Source organism: Arachis hypogaea, chromosome 4 (genome assembly GCF_003086295.3).
Source record: "Arachis hypogaea cultivar Tifrunner chromosome 4, arahy.Tifrunner.gnm2.J5K5, whole genome shotgun sequence".
NCBI lineage: Eukaryota > Viridiplantae > Streptophyta > Magnoliopsida > Fabales > Fabaceae > Arachis > Arachis hypogaea.
In genome coordinates this window covers 48,636,279-48,647,322 of record NC_092039.1, presented here as the reverse complement: position 1 = coordinate 48,647,322, position 11,044 = coordinate 48,636,279, and the positions used below count along the sequence as shown (strand labels likewise).

Sequence of the window (11,044 nt, the reverse complement as noted above, 5' to 3'; positions counted from 1 at the left end):
AAAACACCATAAAACCTTATTTAACATATTAAACTACCAACGAAACTCGACCAACTAAACCGAACATGGAATTAAACTAATTTTGCCAATATTTACAAAAGAGAAAATGAAAAGATTTTACCATGGTGGGGTGTCTCCCACCTAGCACTTTTGTTTATTGTCCTTAAGTTGGACTTATGGGGAGCTCATCTCAAGGTGGCTTGTGCTTAAATTCATCTTGGAACATCCACCAATGCTTGAGTCTCCAATAAGCTCCATTCTTCAAAATTACTATCTTCAAGCCTTGATGGAGTTCTCCACAAACCATAGGCTCCCAAAGTTGATCCTTATGTATTCCCGGATCCCATATATCTTAGTTTAGTCATAGTTTATATCTATTGCATTTTGCATCTTTTGCATGATATATAGCTTATAGATAGAAGTTGTGATTGGATGATGTAAATAGTATAGCACCTAGTTCAATTTTGTCCTAATTGTTCATGTTAATTTTTGCTTGTTGAAAATTAGGAGAGAACTAGGAAAAATTTTGAAAATTGCATCCATCACATACATACATACATATAGGAAATAATTTTCGTGAAAAACAACAATGATTTCCAAGAATTTTGTCTCAAGGGCGTTCTATTGAATTGATTTGGAGAAAAAATTGTTTTTAAAACTTTCTTGAATGATTTTATGGAACATAGAAGAGAGAAAGAACAAAATACCTTGTGAGTTCTTGAGCTTGAATGAGTGGTTACACATTATAACTACAAATTTTGTTCATTGTGTGCTATGCTCATTCTATGATTGTAATCTTGGTTTTGCTCAATTCTTTATTTCCAATATTTGATGTTGTGATTGCATTTAGCATGATTGAGCCCATCTTTGAATTAAACTCAATCACCCATATGGACCTACCCTTGCATCTACCTTTGTTAACCCCTTTTGAGTCTCTTAATCCCCTTTGTTCTAATTGTTAGCACATTACAACCTTAAGTGAAAAAACCATGAATCACCTTGAATTGCATCTTTGATTAGGTTAAGTTGAAGGTGTATGTTTCATTTAAGTGTGGGGGAAGTTATGGAAAACATTGGTAGTGAATAAAAAAAATTATTTTGGGTATTTTATTGAAAATTTTGGAAAATGGGGGTACATTCATGTATCAATTTACTTTAACCATATGCATTTGTCATAGAAAAAAAAGAAAAAGAAAAAAATATATGTAATAAGATGGGACAAAAGTCATCCCAAAGAAAAGAAAAAAAATGAATAAGAAATGCATATGTGGACTTGTATAAAAAGATGCATGAATGTGTATAAAATGTGTGATTATGGTAAGTTAGGTTGCATATTTTGTTAGTTGGTTGATATTGGTTGAGTTGGATGATGAGTGGATAATTTATACGCTTTTTGGCATTGTTTTTAGATAGTTTTTAGTAAGTTTGAGCTACTTTTAGGGATGTTTTCATTAGTTTTTATGTTAAATTCACATTTCTGGACTTTACTATGAGTTTGTGTGTTTTTCTGTGATTTCAGGTAAATTCTGACTGAAATTGAGGGATTTGAGCAAAACTCTGAAGAAGGCTGACAAAAGGACTGCTGATGCTGTTGGAATCTGACCTCCCTGCACTCGAAATGGATTTTCTGGAGCTACAGAACTCCAATTGGCGCGCTCTCAACGGCGTTGGAAGGTAGACATCCAGGGCTTTCCAGCAATATATAATAGTCCATACTTTATTCGAAGAATGACGACGTAACTTGGCGTTGAACGCCAAGTACAAGCTGCTGTCTGGAGTTAAACGCCAGAAAAACGTCATTATCCGGAGTTGAACGCCCAAAACACGTCATAACTCAGAGTTCAACTCCAAGAGATGCCTCAGCTCGTGAATTAATCAAGCTCAGCCCAAGCATACACCAAGTGGGCCCCGGAAGTGGATTTATGCATCGATTACTTACTCATGTAAACCCTAGTAGCTAGTCTAGTATATATAGGACATTTATCTATTGTATTAGACATCTTTGGTCTCAGTTTTGTTTTATTCTTCATCTTAGGAGATCATTGATCACGTTAGGGGGGCTGGCCATTCGGCCATGCCTGAACCCTTTGCTTATGTATTTTCAACGGTGGAGTTTCTGCACACCATAGATTAAGGGTGTGGAGCTCTGCTGTACCTCAAGTATTAATGAAGTTCTATTTTCTTTTATTCAAATCTCTCTTATTCTTATTCCAAGATATTCATTCGTACCCAAGAACATGATGAATGTTATGAGTTAGATTACCCTCATTATCATTCTCACTTATGAACGTGCGTGATTGACAACCACTTCCGTTCTACATGAAACAGAGCTTGAATGCGTATCTTTGAGATTCCCCAACAGAATCTTCGTGGTATAAGCTAGATAGATGGCGGCATTTATGAGGATCCGGAAAGTCTCACCTTGTCTGTGGTATTCCGAGTAGGATCCTGGGAATCCGGAAAGTCTAACCTTGTCTGTGGTATTCCGAGTAGGATTCCGGTAATGAATGACTGTGACGTGCTTCAAACTTGTAACCTGCTGGGCGTTAGTGACAGACGCAAAAGAATCAATGGATTCTATTCCAGTAGGAGCGGAAACCAACCGGTGATTAGCCGTACTGTGACAGAGTGCGTGAGCATTAGTTTTCACTGCGAGGATGGGATGTAGCCATCAGCCATGGGTGATGCCTCCAGACGATTAGCCGTGCGACTGACAACCGCATAGGATCATTTTCCCGAGAGGATGAAAGTAGCCACAGTTGATGGTGAACCCCTATACAAAGCTTGCCATGGAAAGGAGTAAGAAGGATTGAGTAGAAGCAGTAGGAGAGCAGGCGTCCTTGGGGCTCTACAGCATCTCCATCCGCTTATCTGAAATTCCCACCAATGAATCTGCATAAGTATTCTATCCCTTTTATTATTCCTTTTTATTATTTATTCCAATAATCACAATTACCCTTTAATCTGCCTAACTGAGATTTACAAGGTGACCATAGCTTGCTTCATACCAACAATCTCTGTGGGATCGACCCTTACTCACGTAAGGTTTATTACTTGGACGACCCAGTACACTTGCTGGTTAGTTGAACGGAGTTGTGAATTTAACCAAGAGACACAATAGTTTTTGTGTATATGCCAAAGAGCCAATATCAATTATCACAATTTCGTCCACCAAGTTTTTGGCGCCGTTGCCGGGGATTGTTCGAGTATGGACAACTGACGGTTCATCTTGTTGCTCAGATTAGGTAATTTTCTTTCCAAAAATCTTTTTCAAAAATTTTTCTTTTTATTTTTCGTTTTTCCAAACTATATTTTCGAAAAAAATTAATAAAAATACAAAAAAATTTAGAAAATCATAAAAATAAAAAATATTTTGTGTTCTTGTTTGAGTCTTGTGTTAATTTTTAAGTTTGGTGTCAATTGCATATTTTAAAAATTTTTTCTTGGATTTTTCGAAAATCCCATGCATTCATAGTGTTCTTCATGATCTTCAAGTTGTTCTTGACAAGTCTTCTTGTTTGATCATGATGATTTCTTGTTTGGTGTTATTTGTTGTTTTTCATGTGCATTTTTGCATTCATATTTTCCATGCATTAAAAATTTCTAAGTTTGGTGTCTTGCATGTTTCCTTTGCATTAAAAATTTTTTAAAATAATGTTCTTGATGTTCATCATGATCTTCAAAGTGTTCTTGGTGTTCATCTTGACATTCATAGCATTCTTGCATGCATTCATTGTTTTGATCTAAAAATTTCATGCATTGAGTATTTTTGTTGTTTTTTTTCTCTCATAATCAAAATATTCAAAAATCAAAAAAATATCTTTTCCTTATTTTCCTCCAAATTTTCGAAATTTTGGGTTGACTTGGTCAAAAATTTTTAAAATTAGTTGTTTCTTACAAGTCAAGTCAAAATTTCAATTTTAAAAATCTTATCTTTTCAAAATCTTTTTCAAAAATCATATCTTTTTCATTTTTTATAATTTTCGAAAATTTCAAAAATCTTTTTCAAAATATTTTCAAAATCTTTTTCTTATCTTTATATCTAATTTTCGAAAATTAACTAACAAGTAATGTGATTGGTTCAAAAATTTGAAGTTTGTTACTTTCTTGTTAAGAAAGGTTCAATCTTTAAGTTTTAGAATCTTATCTTGTAGTTTCTTGTTAGTTAAGTAATTTTAAAAATTAAATCTTTTTCAAAATATCTTTTTCTTAAAAATCTTTTTATCTTTTTATCTTATCTTTTTCAAAAACTTTATCTTTTTCAAAATTTGATTTCAAAATATCTTATCTAACTTCTTATCTTCTTATCTTTTTCAAAATTTGATTTCAAATCTTTTTCAAATCAACTAACTAACTTTTTGTTTATATCTTATCTTTTTCAAAAACCAACTAACTACCTATCCCTCTCTAATTTTCGAAAATTCTCCCTCTCTTTTTTAAAAATTCTTTTTGTTTTAAAAATTTTAATTTTAATTATATTTTGTCTTTGATTTTCGAAAATTACTAACCTCTTTTTCAAAAATTATTTTCGAAATCTTCCTTCTCTTTTCTTCTTCTATTTAATTATTTAATTACTAACACTTCTCTTCACCTCTCTTCATCTAAGAATCCGAACTTCTTATATCCCTTGTATTTGGATTCTTCTACCCCTTTCTTCTTCTACTAACATAAAGGAATCTCTATACTGTGACATAGAGGATTCCTTTTTCTTTTCTTGTTTTCTTCTCTTTCATATGAGCAGGAACAGGAAAAAGGGCACTCTTGTTGAAGTTGATCCAGAACCTGAAAGGACTCTGAAGAGAAAATTAAGAGAAGCTAAATTACAACAATCCAGAAATAACCTTTTAGAAATTTTCGAACAAGAGAAGGAGATGGCAGCCGAAAATAATAATAATAATAATGCAAGGAGAATGCTTGGTGACTTCACAAAGCCAACATCCAAGTTTGATGGAAGAAGCATCTCCATTCCTGCCATTGGAGCCAATAACTTTGAGCTGAAGCCTCAACTAGTTGCTTTATAGCAACAAAACTGCAAGTTTTATGGACTTCCATCTGAAGATCCCTATCAGTTCTTAACTGAGTTCTTGCAGGTCTGTGATACTGTAAAGACGAATGGAGTTAATCCTGAAGTCTACAGACTCATGCTTTTCCCTTTTGCTGTAAGAGACAGAGCTAGAATATGGTTGGATTCACAACCTAAGGATAGCCTGGACTCATGGGATAAGCTGGTCACTGCCTTCTTGGATAAATTCTTTCCTCCTCAAAAGCTGAGCAAGCTGAGAGTGGATGTTCAAACCTTCAAACAAAAAGATGGTGAATCCCTCTATGAAGCTTGGGAAAGATACAAGCAGTTGACCAAAAGATGTCCATCTGACATGTTTTCAGAATGGACCCTATTAGATATATTCTATTATGGTCTCTCTGAATTTTCAAAAATGTCACTGGACCACTCTGCAGGTGGATCTATTCACCTGAAGAAAACGCCTGAAGAGGCTCAAGAACTCATTGACATGGTTGCAAACAACCAGTTCATGTATACTTCTGAGAGGAATTCCGTGAATAATGGGATACCTCAGAAGAAAGGAGTTCTTGAAATTGATGCTCTGAATGCCATATTGGCTCAGAACAAAATGTTGACTCAACAGGTCAACATGATCTCTCAAAATCTGAACGGATTGCAACATGCATCCAACAGTACTAGAGAGGCAGCTTCTGAAGAACCTTATGATCCTGAGAACCCTGCCATGGCAGAGGTTAATTACATGGGTGAACCATATGGAAACACCTATAACCCATCATGGAGAAATCATCCAAATTTCTCCTGGAAGGATCAACAAAAGCCTCAACAAGGCTTTAACAATGGTGGACGCAATAGGCTGAGCAATAGTAAGCCATATCCATCATCTTCTCAGCAACAGACAGAGAATTCAGAACAAAACACTTCTAATTTAGTCAATATTGTCTCTGATCTGCCAAAAGCCACTTTCATTTTCATGAATGAAACAAGATCCTCCATTAGAAATTTGGAGGCACAAGTGGGCCAGCTGAGTAAGAAAGTCATTGAAACTCCTCCTAGTATTCTTCCAAGTAATACAGAAGAGAATCCAAAAGGAGAGTGCAAGGCCATTGATTTAATCAAAGTGGCCGAATGCACTAAGGGGGAGGAGGACGAAAATCCTAGTGAGGAAGACCTCCTGGGACGTCCTTCAAGCAAGAAGGAGTTTCCTATTAAGGATCCAGAGGAATCTGAGGCTCATCTAGAGACCATAGAGATTCCACTAAATCTCCTTCTGCCATTCATGAGCTCTGAAGACTATTCATCCTCTGAAGAGAATGAAGATGTGACTGGAGAGCAAGTTGCTCAATACTTAGGAGCTATCATGAAGCTGAATGCCAAGCTGTTTGGTAATGAGACTTGGGAAAGTGAACCTCCCTTGCTCATTAGTGAACTAGATACTTGGATTCAGAGAACTCTACCTCAAAAGAGACAAGATCCTGGCAAGTTCTTAATACCTTGCACCATTGGCACCATGAGCTTTGAAAAAGCTCTATGTGATCTTGGGTCAGGAATAAATCTGATGCCACTCTCTGTAATGGAGAAGCTGGGAATCATTGAGGTACAACCTGCATTGTTCTCATTACAATTGGCAGATAAGTCAATGAGACAAGCTTATGGAATAGTAGAGGACGTGCTAGTAAAGGTTGAAGGCCTTTACATCCCTGCTGATTTCATAATCCTAGACACTAGGAAGGAAGATGATGAATGCATCATCCTAGGAAGACCTTTCCTAGCCACAGCAGGAGCTGTGATAGATGTCAACAGAGGTGAGTTAGTCCTTCAATTAAATGGGGACTACCTTGTGTTTAAGGCACATGGCCATCCCTCTATGACAAAAGAGAGTAAGCAGGAAGAGCTTCTCTCAGTTCAGAGTCAAGAAGAGCCCACACAGTCAAACTCTAAGTTTGGTGTTGTGAGGCCACAACCAAACTCTAAGTTTGGTGTTCAAACTCCATATCCAAACTCTAAGTTTGGTGTTGGCAACTATACAACATTGACCTGATCACCTTGTGGCTCCATGAGAGCCACTGTCAAGCTATTGACATTAAAGAAGCGCTTGTTGGGAGGCAACCCAATTTTATTTATCTAATTTTATTTTATTTTGTTTCTTTGTTATTTTTGTGTTTAATTAGGTACATGATCATGAGGAGTCACGAAAAAATCAAAAAAATTAAAAACAGAGTCAAAAACAGAAGAAAAAAATTTTTCACCCTGGAGGACGCACGGGCTGGCGTTCAACGCCCAGAAGGTGCATCTGGCCGGCGTTTAACGCCAGAGCAGAGCACCATTCTGGCGCTGAACGCCCAAAATAAGGAACAACCTGGCGTTAAACGCCAGGATGGTGCACAGAGAGGACAAACTGGCGCTGAACGCCAGGAATAAGCATGAAACTGGCGTTCAACGCCAGAAACATGCATCACATGGGCGTTGAACGCCCAGAACATGCACCAATGGGCGTTTGAACGCCAGAATGCTGCATGAAGGCATTTTTCATGCCTATATGGTGAAGGAATGGTATTTCTTTTCACCTCAGGATCTGTGGACCCCACAGGATCCCCACCTCAGGATCTGTGGACCCCACAGGATCCCCACCTACCATATTCCCACCTTCCCTCCTAATCCTATTTTTGTGATTTAAATTCCCCATGTCACAATTCCCAATCTTCTTCATCAATCACCTCAAATCCTCTTCCCAATCACCCCATTCACCATTCACATCAACCTCCTCTTTCCCACCCAACCCCACCCATATAGTCGAATCCATCTCCCCTCACTCACCTCCATCTTCTTCTTCTTCTCTTCTTTCTTTTCTTGCTCGAGGGCGAGCAATATTTTAAGTTTGGTGTGGTAAAAGCATAGCTTTTTGCTTTTCCATTACCATTAATGGCACCTAAGGCCAGAGAAACCTCAAAGGAAAGACAAAAGCTCCCACCTCTGAGTCTTGGGAGATGGAAAGACTTATATATAAGCTGGAATAGCTCAGTTGGTTAGAACATGTGGCTGCAAATCAAGAGATCCCTGAGATACCTCAGGGGATAAGTTGTCCTCCACACAAATATTGGAAGCAATTAAGGGTGGAACATCATGAGCACTCCATCATTCTCCAAGAAATAAGAGAAGATCAAAGAGCAATGAGGGAGGAGCAACAAAGGCAAGGAAGGGACATAGAAGAGTTGAAGAACATCATTGGTCCTTCAAGAAGAAGACGCCACTAAAGGTGGATTCATTCCTTGTTCTTTATTTCTTTCTGTTTTTCGGTTTTTAGTATGGTGTTTATCTATGTTTTGTGTCTTTATTTCATGATCATTAGTATGTAACCATGCCTTAAAACTATGAATAAAATCCATTTGTCCTTCACTTCTCTTAAATGAAAAATGTTTTAATTCAAAAGAACAAGAAGTACATGAATTTCGAATTTATCCTTGAATTTAATTTAATTATATTGATGTGGTGACAATACTTTTTGTTTTCTGAATGAATGCTTGAACAGTGCATATTTTTGATCTTGTTGTTTATGAGTGTTAAAATTGTTGGCTCTTGAAAGAATGATGAACAAAGAGAAATGTTATTGATGATCTGAAAAAAATGATGAAATTGATTCTTGAAGCAAGAAAAAGCAGTGAAAAAGGAAGCTTGCGAAAAAAAAAAGTGGCGAAAAAAAAAATAGAAAGAAAAAGAAAGAGCAGTAGAAAAAGCCAATAGCCCTTAAAACCAAAAGGCAAGGGTAAAAAGGATCCAAGGCTTTGAGCATCAATGAATAGGAGGGCCCAAGGAAATTAGATCCAGGCCTAAGCGGCTAAATCAAGCTGTCCCTATCCATGTGCTTGTGTCATGAAGGTCCAAGTGAAAAGCTTGAGACTAAGTGGTTAAAGTCATGATCCAAAAGAGTGTGCTTAAGAGCTCTGGACACCACTAACTAGGGACTCTAGCAAAGCTGAGTCACAATCTGAAAAGGTTCACCCAGTTATGTGTCTGTGGCATTGATGTATCCGGTGGTAATACTAGAAAACAAAGTGCTTAGGGCCACGGCCAAGACTCATAAGTAGCTGTGTTCAAGAATCAACATGCTTAACTAGGAAAGTCAATAACACTATCCGAAATTCTAAGTTCCTAGAGAAGCCAATCACTCTAAACTTCAAAAGAAAAAAGTGAGATGCCAAAACTGTTCAGAAGCAAAAAGCTACAAGTCCCGCTCATCTAATTAAATTAATATTCATTGATATTCTGGAATTTATAGTATATTCTCTTCTTTTATCCTATTTGATTTTCAGTTTCTTGGGGACAAGCAACAATTTAAGTTTGGTGTTGTGATGAGCGGATAATTTATACACATTTTGGCATTGTTTTTAGATAGTTTTTAGTAAGTTTGAGCTACTTTTAGGGATGTTTTCATTAGTTTTTATGTTAAATTCACATTTCTGGACTTTACTATGAGTTTGTGTATTTTTCTGTGATTTCAGGTAAATTCTGACTGAAATTGAGGGATTTGAGCAAAACTCTGAAGAAGGCTGACAAAAGGACTGCTGATGCTGTTGGAATCTGACCTCCCTGCACTCGAAATGGATTTTCTGGAGCTACAGAACTCCAATTGGCACGCTCTCAACGGCGTTGGAAGGTAGACATCCAGGGCTTTCCAGAAATATATAATAGTCCATACTTTATTCGAAGAATGACGACGTAACTTGGCGTTGAACGCCTAGTACAAGCTGCTGTCTGGAGTTAAACGCCAGAAAAACGTCATTATCCGGAGTTGAACGCCCAAAACACGTCATAACTCAGAGTTCAACTCCAAGAGATGCCTCAGCTCGTGAATTAATCAAGCTCAGCCCAAGCATACACCAAGTGGGCCCCGGAAGTGGATTTATGCATCGATTACTTACTCATGTAAACCCTAGTAGCTAGTCTAGTATATATAGGACATTTATCTATTGTATTAGACATCTTTGGTCTCAGTTTTGTTTTATTCTTCATCTTAGGAGATCATTGATCACGTTAGGGGGGCTGGCCATTCGGCCATGCCTGAACCCTTTGCTTATGTATTTTCAACGGTGGAGTTTCTGCACACCATAGATTAAGGGTGTGGAGCTCTGCTGTACCTCAAGTATTAATGAAGTTCTATTTTCTTTTATTCAAATCTCTCTTATTCTTATTCCAAGATATTCATTCGTACCCAAGAACATGATGAATGTTATGAGTTAGATTACCCTCATTATCATTCTCACTTATGAACGTGCGTGATTGACAACCACTTCCGTTCTACATGAAACAGAGCTTGAATGCGTATCTTTGAGATTCCCCAACAGAATCTTCGTGGTATAAGCTAGATAGATGGCGGCATTTATGAGGATCCGGAAAGTCTCACCTTGTTTGTGGTATTCCGAGTAGGATCCTGGGAATCCGGAAAGTCTAACCTTGTCTGTGGTATTCCGAGTAGGATTCCGGTAATGAATGACTGTGACGTGCTTCAAACTTGTAACCTGCTGGGCGTTAGTGACAGACGCAAAAGAATCAATGGATTCTATTCCAGTAGGAGCGGGAACCAACCGGTGATTAGCCGTACTGTGACAGAGTGCGTGAGCATTAGTTTTCACTGTGAGGATGGGATGTAGCCATCAGCCATGGGTGATGCCTCCAGACGATTAGCCGTGCGACTGACAACCGCATAGGATCATTTTCCCGAGAGGATGAAAGTAGCCACAGTTGATGGTGAACCCCTATACAAAGCTTGCCATGGAAAGGAGTAAGAAGGATTGAGTAGAAGCAGTAGGAGAGCAGGCGTCCTTGGGGCTCTACAGCATCTCCATCCGCTTATCTGAAATTCCCACCAATGAATCTGCATAAGTATTCTATCCCTTTTATTATTCCTTTTTATTATTTATTCCAATAATCACAATTACCCTTTAATCTGCCTAACTGAGATTTACAAGGTGACCATAGCTTGCTTCATACCAACAATCTCTGTGGGATCGACCCTTACTCACGTAA

General features: G+C 37.7%; 1 non-coding gene across 1 annotated transcript; it reads right to left on the bottom strand.

Annotated features, from left to right (window-relative positions):
* Window positions 1-5,273: 5,273 nt before the first annotated feature.
* LOC112798351 (small nucleolar RNA R71) lies at window positions 5,274-5,377 on the bottom strand. Its single transcript, XR_003199966.1, has one exon. It is a non-coding gene; the product is annotated as a small nucleolar RNA R71 (small nucleolar RNA).
* Window positions 5,378-11,044: the final 5,667 nt, after the last annotated feature.